We start from the raw sequence: 9,634 nt of genomic DNA, 5'->3' as shown, positions 1-9,634 counted from the left end.
AAACAAAGCAAAAGCTGCACTGCTTTTTCTGACCTCGTCTCGCAAGTTGTGCACCATCATTCTCACCTCTATATACTGGTTTCCAATGAGTCACAAGCCTGTCCAGCATGAAAGAGAGAGGAAATAGACTGACTTCTCAGTAGGAGGAATGTCAAGGTCGCATTGTAAATGAGTGTATGAGACAGGGGATATTGTTGTAGCCATCTTTGAAAAATAGAAACTATTGCCATAGCTGGTGCTTGCAAAAGGAAAGAGCCTTTATACTGATGAAGCCAACATGGAGGAAAGTAGAGGCATGAGAAGAAGGGAGGGACCAAATGCTAATAATGTCATGTGAGTGCCTGGATCCATCCATGCCTGAAGCCAAACATCCTGGATCTTGTACATGAACCAATAATTTCTCTTTTTACCCTAAGAGCTATATTTCAATCATTCACAACCAAAGGAGTCCTGATTAGTAAAGAGGCAGCACAATGCAACAGGTAAGAGTGTGCTCTTTGGAACCAGAAAGCCCAGGTTTGAATCCTGGTGCTTCCTGTTGAAGCCATTTAGCTTTGGAAACAGGTTCTTAATGGCCTGGTTTGCACCACTTGCCTATCTTTTGAAATTAGCCCAAATGTCCCGTAGAGCTGATGCTTATGGTTTTTCTAAATAAAAATAAAAACTGATCCTCCCAGTTTGGTCTCAAAGCTTGAGAAAGTTACATTTGTCTTATCTGAGTTCCTTTCTCAGGAAACCAACCACCAGGCCTGCCAGATAGTAACAAGGAACTGAAACTCACCAGATGACTGCATTTAGACAATGAAATGCCAGACCCGTCACCCATCATGTCTGCCTAAGCCATCACTTGCTTCCTATTGAGCAATTCCTCTTCCTTACCCTGCCCTATTTCCTGTCTTCCCACACATGGTTACATTTTGTCCCTGCTATATAAATCCGTAATTTTAGTCAGTCAAGGAGGTGGATTGGAGACTGATCTCTCATCTCCTTGGTTGCAGCAACTGATTAAAGACTTCTTCCCTGACAATACTCCTGTAGCATCTGATTAAAGCCTTCTTCCCTGACAATACTTGTTGTATCAATGATTGGCTTTCTGTGTAGCAAGCAGCAGGACCTAGACTGAACCCCTGGTGTTTCAGCAACATTTTAACCACTTAATTCACAGAAACCATCAAACTGCATGCAGAGGTAGGCAAACAATTTCTTCATCTAACCATGAAAGAAAAGAATGATAAATCAAACTCACTAAAATTCAGAAGTTCTATTCATCAAAAGCATCATTAAGAAAGTGGAAGGGAGTAAAAAGGCAAATCGCAGATAGGAAGAAGACATTTGTAATATTATATACTTGACAGTGACTTGTATCTAGAAGATACAAAGAATTGCTAAAAATCAGTGAGAACACGGCAACCTAGATAGGTAATGAACAAAGGATTTCAACAAACCTTAACAAAAGAGGAGATCTGAACATCTAATAAACATGTAAAAATATTTTTCATATCATGACTCATAAGAAAAATGCAAATTAAAGTCATAATGAGATACTTCCACACATCCACCAAATAGCTACAATGTCAAAAGACAGACAATACCAAGTGTTAGCAAAGATGTAGGACAACTGTAACTCCCATGCTGCTGATGGGAATGCAAGTTGCTACAGCCACTTGTGTGATTTTTCACTTGTGTGAAAAATATCTGGAAACTTCTACTAAAGCTAAATAAATATCCACCTTCCCTACTACCCAGTCCTTCCACCCTGGGAACCTATCTGAGAGTAGTGAGTGTGTACATTCACCAGAAGACATGTGTATGCATGTCCCTGGCAGTTGAATGCCTAATAGAAAAAAATATTAGGCCAGGCACGGTGGCTCATGCCTGTAATCACAGCACTTTGGGAGGCCGAGGCAGGCGGATCACAAACTCAGGAGATCAAGACCATCCTGGCTAACACAGTGAAACCCCGTCTCTACTAAAAATACAAAAAATTAGCTGGGCGCCTGTAGTCCCAGCTACTTGGGAGGCTGAGGCAGGAGAATGGCGTGAACCCGGGAGGTGGAGCTTGCAGTGAGCCGAGATTGCGCCACTGCACTCCAGCCTGGGTGACAGAGCGAGACTCCGTTCAAAAGAAAGAAGGAAGGAAAGGGAAGGGGAAGGGGAAGGGAACCTGAGGCTGGGTAATTTATAAAGAAATGAGGCTTAATTGGCTCATGGTTCTACAGGCTATCCCAGAAGCATAATAGCTTCTGCTTTTGGAGAGGCCTCAGAAATCTCATAATTATGGCAGAAGGCAAAGGGAGAGCTGGCATATCAAACGGCCGGAGCAGCAAGAGAGAGGGAGCGAGATGCCACACACTTTTAAACAACCAGATCTTGTGAGAACTCGCTCAGGACCAAGGGGGGATGGTGCTGAACCATTCATAAAAACTCCACCCCATGATCCACTCATCTCCCACCAGGCCCCATGTCCAACACTGGGGATTACAATTCTACATGAGATTTGATGGGGACAGAGGTCCAAACCATATCAGTATGTTTTGAATTAAAAGGGGTATGGGGAAGCCTTCTAGCTGAAATGATCTGTATCTTCCCTTGAGGGTTGTCACATGTGTGTCCATGGAAGTGTACTGTGTTTACACTTAAGAAGTGATAGAACTTACCCTTAGACGCTCCCACTGGGATTCTCCTACTGAATCTGTGGTCTTTCAAGTTTAGCCATTCGGTGGATCTATATTTGTTCACAGTTACAGGTACATGACTCCTATGACTATTACCATGTATAGTGTCAGTAGAATTGGCCTTAGGGCAGCATATTGATGAGTTCCTCATAAAAAGACAATTATAGATGTCCCTCAGTATCCTTGGGGGATTGATTCTAGGACCCACGCCCCCACCCACAGATATCCACAGATGCTAAAGTCCTTTGTATAAAAAGACATAGTGTTTGCATATAACCTATGCGTATCTTCCCCTATACTTTAAGTCATTTCTAGGTTGTGATACCCAACACAATGTAAATACTATGTAAATAGTTTTTATACTATACTGACTTTTTAAATTTGTTTTCCTTTTTAATTTTTCTTTTTTTTTGTTTTAGTTTTTTTAAATCCAGATTCTGCACAACATATTGGTTTTTTAATCTGCATTTTTAAATTTTTTTTTCAAACGTTTTTTATTCATGGTCAGTTGAATCCACAGATACAAAACCCATGGATAGAGACAGCTGACTGTACATCTTATTCACATTCGATGGCTGAAGTCCAGCTACAGGGTGCCCTTAGATGGGGGTGAGAGAAAATTAGCAAAGATCATGTGACCCAAGGTGGGGAAATCCATCCCTCTTTATTTGGCCTTCAGCAAGAGCTGACCAAATCATCTCTCTTGTTTCCAACAAGGGGTATTTTTACTTTCATGAAGCCAGAACAGAGGAACTGAACTAAATAGTAATGTTGGGTGTTTTTTTTTTTTAAATAAAGAATGCTTCCTGGTGAATTTCATGCTGCGAATTCATGCCAACATTGAGGCCTACAGCATGGATAATTTGGACCTGCTGCTGAGAGGAGTAAGACTTTGTGATAGCTGCGGGAAAGATTGCATAGACTCAGGATGCTCCTGGGTCCTAACAGGGAACTGTTGCAAACATGCACCAGCCAGGCCAGACCCCACCCGTCGTGGTTGCCATGGTGACAATACAATGAATTCATCAGGGAGACTGTGGCAGCATTTCTGGTCTTGGGGATGTGCTTGTGGTAATGAATTCCACCCTGGCTTCTTCAAAGTCAAGCCTAAACACAGGCAGAGATATTGAAGGGTTTGCTCTCCCTGCTCTGTCCCTTGGTCAAGTTGTTTCTCGGGTCAACAGGAGGCCAGGAGCTTCCCTATAGACCATGCACACCCTGTTCTGCAGAGAGAAGCCAAGCATCCTCTCCGCAAGTGCTCAGGCCCCACTCGGGTGCACAGAACCTTCAGATCTCAAAATGCACCTGAGCTGTTCTTCCCACCAGCTTCACCGAGGTTTGAAAGAGCCATATTAGTGCTCTTTCTTTATTCCTCTAAGAAGTATTATTTTCCCACCTTACACACACACACACACACACGCATGCATGCATGTGCGCACATCTATTTTCCAGAGAACAAGTATTATCTGTTACGTCATTCAGCTAGAAGGAAGTTCACACAGCTTTTCACAGAACTGTCTTCAACTCACAGAAAAAATTCCTTTCTGAACATCCCTGACACCTTCTCAGCTCCCCCCCCCCGCCAACCCCTCCGCCTTCTTAAATACCTGAGGGGTAAGGCATTTATCAGTTAGCACGTTTGGTGTGGCAAACAACAACAGCAAAAATCAAACTGAACTAAACATTAAAGGGAGCATTTGGGTTTCTCCAGTTGAGGTAGAGAGCCTCAGATGGGTTTGACCAGTCTTGGCTCTGTGTCTTTGTGCATCTCTTGCTCTGACTGCAATGCCAGTGACTTCCTTCCCTCTGAATTTCACTGTGGTCACAGACTACTGTTTGCATCCTCACTTTCCAGAAGGGAAAAAGCTTCTGTTTCCCAGCTGTGAATCAAAATCTTATCTTCAAAATCAATTAACGTAATCCATCACATAAACAGGCTAAAGAAGAAAAATCACATGATTGTATCAGTAGCTACCGAAAAAGCACTTGACCAAATTCAACACTCATTCATGATAAAAACTCAGTGAACTAGGAATAGAGAGGAACTTCCCCAATTTAATAAATATCTACAAAAATTCCATAGTTAACATCACACTTAATACCAAGAAACTCCACTTAGCTTTCCCACTAAGATCAAGAACAAGAAAAGGATGTTCCTTCTCCCCACTGCTTTTCAACATTGCACTGGATGTCCTGGATAATGCAAGTCCTAGCTAAGATAAGAAAAGGAAATAAAAGGCATATAGATTGGGAAAGAAGAAATAAAACTATCTTTGCCTATAGATGGTATAGATTGTCTATACAGACAAACTGAAATAATCAACAAAATAACTCCTAGAACCAATAAATTATTATAGTGAGGTTGCAAGATACAAGGTTGATATACAAAAGTCAATCACTTTCCTATATAGCAGCAATGAAAAAGTGGAATTTGTAATTAAAAATGCAATACCATTCACATTAGCACTCTTCAAAATGAAATAGTTATAAAACTCACAAAATATGTACAAGTTTCACATGAGGAAAACTTCAAAACTCTGATGAAAAGAATTTTTTTAAATTAAATAAATGGAGAGATAGTCCATGTTCATGAATAGGAAGACTCAATATTGTCAAGATGTCAGCTCTTCCCAAATTGATCAGTAGATTCGATGCAATCCCAATCAAAATTCCTGCCAGTTATATTGAGGTGATTGACAAACTGATTCTAAAGTTTTTATGGAGAAGTAAAAGACCCCGAATAGCCAGGCGCAGTGGCTCACGCCTGTAATCCCAGCATTTTGGGAGACCAAGGTGGGCGTATCACAACATCAGGAGATCGAGACCATCCTGACCAACATGGTGAAACCTCGTCTTTACTAAAAACACACAAAAAAATAGCTGGGCGTGGTGGTGTGCGCCTGTAGTACCAGCTACTCTGGAGGCTGAGGCAGGAGAATCTCTTGAACCTGGGAGTTGGAGGTTGCAGTGAGCTGAGATCATACCACTACACTAGCCTGGGCAAAAAAGTGAGACTCCGTCTCAAAAAAAAAAGAAAGACCCGGAATAGCCAACACATAGTATACATAGTAAAGGAGAACAAAATTGGAAGACTGACACTACCTGACCTCAAGACTTACTGTAAAGCTACAATAATCAAGACAGTATGGTACTGGTCACACTGATAGATCAATGAAACAGAATAGAGAGCCCAGAAATAGACCCACATAAATAGAGTCAACTAATCTTTGACAAAGGAGTAAAACCAATACAAATGAGGCAAAGACCCCTCAACAAATGGTACTCCAACAACTGGACATTTACGTGCAAAAAAAAAAAAACAAAATAAAATAAAATTTTTAAAAAATGAAACAATGAACCTAGTCACACAGCTTACATCTTTACAAAAGTAACTCAAAATGGAACACAGACCTAAACATAAAATGCAGACTATAAAATTCCTAGAAGATAACATAGGAGAAAATCAAGATGACCCTGGATTTGGTGATGACTTTATAGATGCACCGAAGGCATAATCCATGAAAGAAAGAATTGATGAGCTGAACTCCATTACAATTGAAATGTAATGCTCTGCAAAAGATACTGTCAAAAGAATGAAAAGGCAAGCCCCAGACTGGGAGAAAATATTTGCAAAAGACACATCTGATAAAGGACTGTTATCCCAAATATAAAAAGAACTCTTAAAACTAAACAATAAGAAAACAACCCAGGCCGGGCGCAGTGGCTCAAGCCTGTAACCCCAGCACTTTGGGAGGCCGAGACGGGCGGATCACGAGGTCGGGAGATCGAGACCATGCTGGCTAACACGGTGAAACCCTGTCTCTACTAAGAAATACAAAAAAAAAAAAAAAAAAAAACTAGCCGGGTGAGGTGGCAGGCACCTGTAGTCCCAGCTACTCGGGAGGCTGAGGCAGGAGAATGGCGTGAACCCGGGAGGCGAAGCTTGCAGTGAGCCGAGATCACACCACTGCACTCCAGCCTGGGCAACAGAGCGAGACTCTGTCTCAATAAAAAAAAAAAAAGAAAAGAAAACAGCCCAACTAAAAATGGGTCAAAGATCTTAACCCAGACCTCACCAAAGAAGATGTACAGATGGCAAATAAGCATATAAAAAGATGCCCGCTGTAGTATGTAATTAGGGAAATGCAAATTAAAACAATGAGACTGGCCCCAATGAGACTGGCCCCGGTGGCTCATACCTGTAATTCCAACACTTCGGGAGGCCGAGATAGGAAGATCCCTTGAGCCCAGGAGTTTGAGACCAGCCTGGGCAATGTAGGGAGGCCTCGTCTCTATTTAAAAAAAAAAAAAAAAAATTAGATACCAGTAACCACCTATTAAAATAGAGAAAATCCAAAACTCTGACAACAAATGCTGATGAGGATGTGGAGCGATAAGAGCTCTAATTTACTGCTGGCAGGAATGCAAAACGGTACAGCTATTGTGGAAGACAATTTGTCAATTTCTTGCATAACTAAACCTACTCTTACCATACAATCCAGCAGCAGTCATGCCACTTGGTATTTACCCAAATGAGTTAAAAACTCATGTCCACAAAAAAAAAACCCTGCATATGGATATTTACAGCAACTTCATTCATAGTTGTCAAAACTTAAAAGCAACCAAGATGCCCTACAGTAGGCAAATGGATAAATAAACTGTGATAAATCCAGATAATGGAAGATTATTCAGCACTAAAAAGAAATGAGCAATCAAGACATGAAAAAACAAGAAGGAACCCTCAATGCCTATGGCTAAATGAAAGAAACCAGCCTGAAAGGCCACGTACTATATGTTTCCAACCATACAACATTCTAGAAAAGGCAAAACTATGACAGAAGATCAGAAGATTAGTGGTTGCCAGAGACTGGGGAAAGGGAGCAATGAACAGGTGTAGCACAAAGGATTTTTAGGGCAGTGAAAATACTCTGTATAATATTATAAGGATGAACATATGTCAGTGTACATTTAGCCATACCCATAAAATGTACAAAACCAAGAATGGAGCCTAATGTGAACTATAGTCCTTGGATGATAATGATATGTCAATGTAGGTTCATCAATTTTAACAAATGTGTCACTCTATTGTGAGATGTTGATGGGGAAGATGTACAGGTGAGGGGGCCAGGGATATGTGAAAAACCTCTGAAACTTTCTGCTCATTTTGCTGTTAATCTAAAACTGCTCTAAAAAATAAGTCTATTACAATTGAGAAAGTTCTGTCTTCACTCTGATTAGATCAATTCGGAACCAATTCCAGTGGCTAAGGGGAAAACTGTGCATTCATTGGCTTAACCCTGGGTTATGTGATCACCTGTGAACCAATCACAGTGGTGAGGCGAATGTGATGCTGCTGTGGACCCATCTTCAGACCACCAAATGTTTTCATGATGAAATATTTGACCTTTCTTAGTCAGTCTGGACAGTCTAGACTTGAAAAAGTCGTTGACTCTGCTTCCAGCTCTCTTCACATACTCCTGAGTTAAACCAGACACTGTTAACTCCTAAGGATAGGGGCTGCAGGACTCACAGAGAAAGTGGATGCAGAGAGCTGGCCTCCAGGGCCATCATGCTAACAGAAGAGGCAAAACACACATGCTCACACAAGCACACTGTTCCATGGCAGCTAGGCCTATCCAAGCCCACCCTCAAAATACCGAGGAAGCTGAAAGGTCGAACAGAGAGGCTGACGAATCCAGTTTCTTAGGAAGAAACGTGTAATAGGGATGTGCAAACAAAAGCCATGTCTGTCTCCTGGTTGGAGGAGAGACAAGGTGGTGGATCCCCACACCGTTACTCCGCAAACCCATAGGGAAGGGGTGATTCAGAAGGGATGTGTAGAACTATTGAAGTAAGATAACATCAACGTTGTTTGAACTAAGGGCATGATTTACAATAAGTACCTGCTCTTCCACAAGGAACAATAGATAAACTGGAAATCTTAGAAGTCTTCCTGAAACTGGGAGTAATCAGAAGCCAACATGGTGGATTTGCTTCCAAAATGGAGCTGCTCTGGCCTCCACATATGTACACATGTACACACACCCAGCACATATGTTCACAGGCACACACCCCAGTGCACATAGACATATGCACACACATACAACATGCACTTCTCTGGAAGAGAGAGGTCTAGGGAATAATCCACTTCCTGAAGACCCCCATAGTTCCACCATCGTAATGTGGGTTGAGAATTTGAGGTATGGATTAGTCCACTTCTAAAAAGTAAAGTTTTTTTTTTTGTTTTTTTCTTAATGGGGCTTCTAAGCTGTTGCACAAAAAATGAAGGCTGAGATGATGTCCAGCAAGAAAGTCATCTGTATAAAAAGATCTCTGCCACAAGCAGGGCCCAGAAGTCATGGTAATGCCCAGGAAGGACCCCAGACAGACCAGAGGAGTCGAGTCCTGATGCCAAGTGCAGGGGCTCATAGCCCAGCCTCCCTGTAGGACCTCATTCACTGAGGTACCCACCCCAACAACAGGGCAACTCCAAGGGCCCCTTGCACCTCAATATTCCATGAGGGTCTCCTATGATGAGTTTCCAAGGGCAATTAGTGAGAAAGGAGAAAAGAAGAAACCAGTCAGGCAGGTAGTTAGGGTGGGTCCTCAGTTGAATTCTTTCAAACAAAAGAACAGCCTGATAAGCTACAGGCACAGATAAGGGAACTTGCACATGGGAACCTGCCTGAGACATGCTCACACCTGCACAGATAAGAAAGACTACACAGGTGACTTGCCCAGACGTGCCCACAATGGAAAATTCCATCCGCTAACACATGTGCAGTAAGAAGAACAAACAATATGGAGTAACTCAAGCTAACGCACCACAGGTGCATTAGGAGAGTGGGGTGGAGCTACCAGAAATTTGAGTCTTATAAAAATGAGATGCCCAGTCCTCATCAGTTTCTTATAAAAGCCTTTGCATTCAACTGTAAAAACAGCAACCCTCTTTCATGCCC

Source organism: Macaca mulatta, chromosome 10, assembly GCF_049350105.2.
Source record: "Macaca mulatta isolate MMU2019108-1 chromosome 10, T2T-MMU8v2.0, whole genome shotgun sequence".
NCBI lineage: Eukaryota > Metazoa > Chordata > Mammalia > Primates > Cercopithecidae > Macaca > Macaca mulatta.
Note: the sequence above shows the minus strand (reverse complement) of the source record.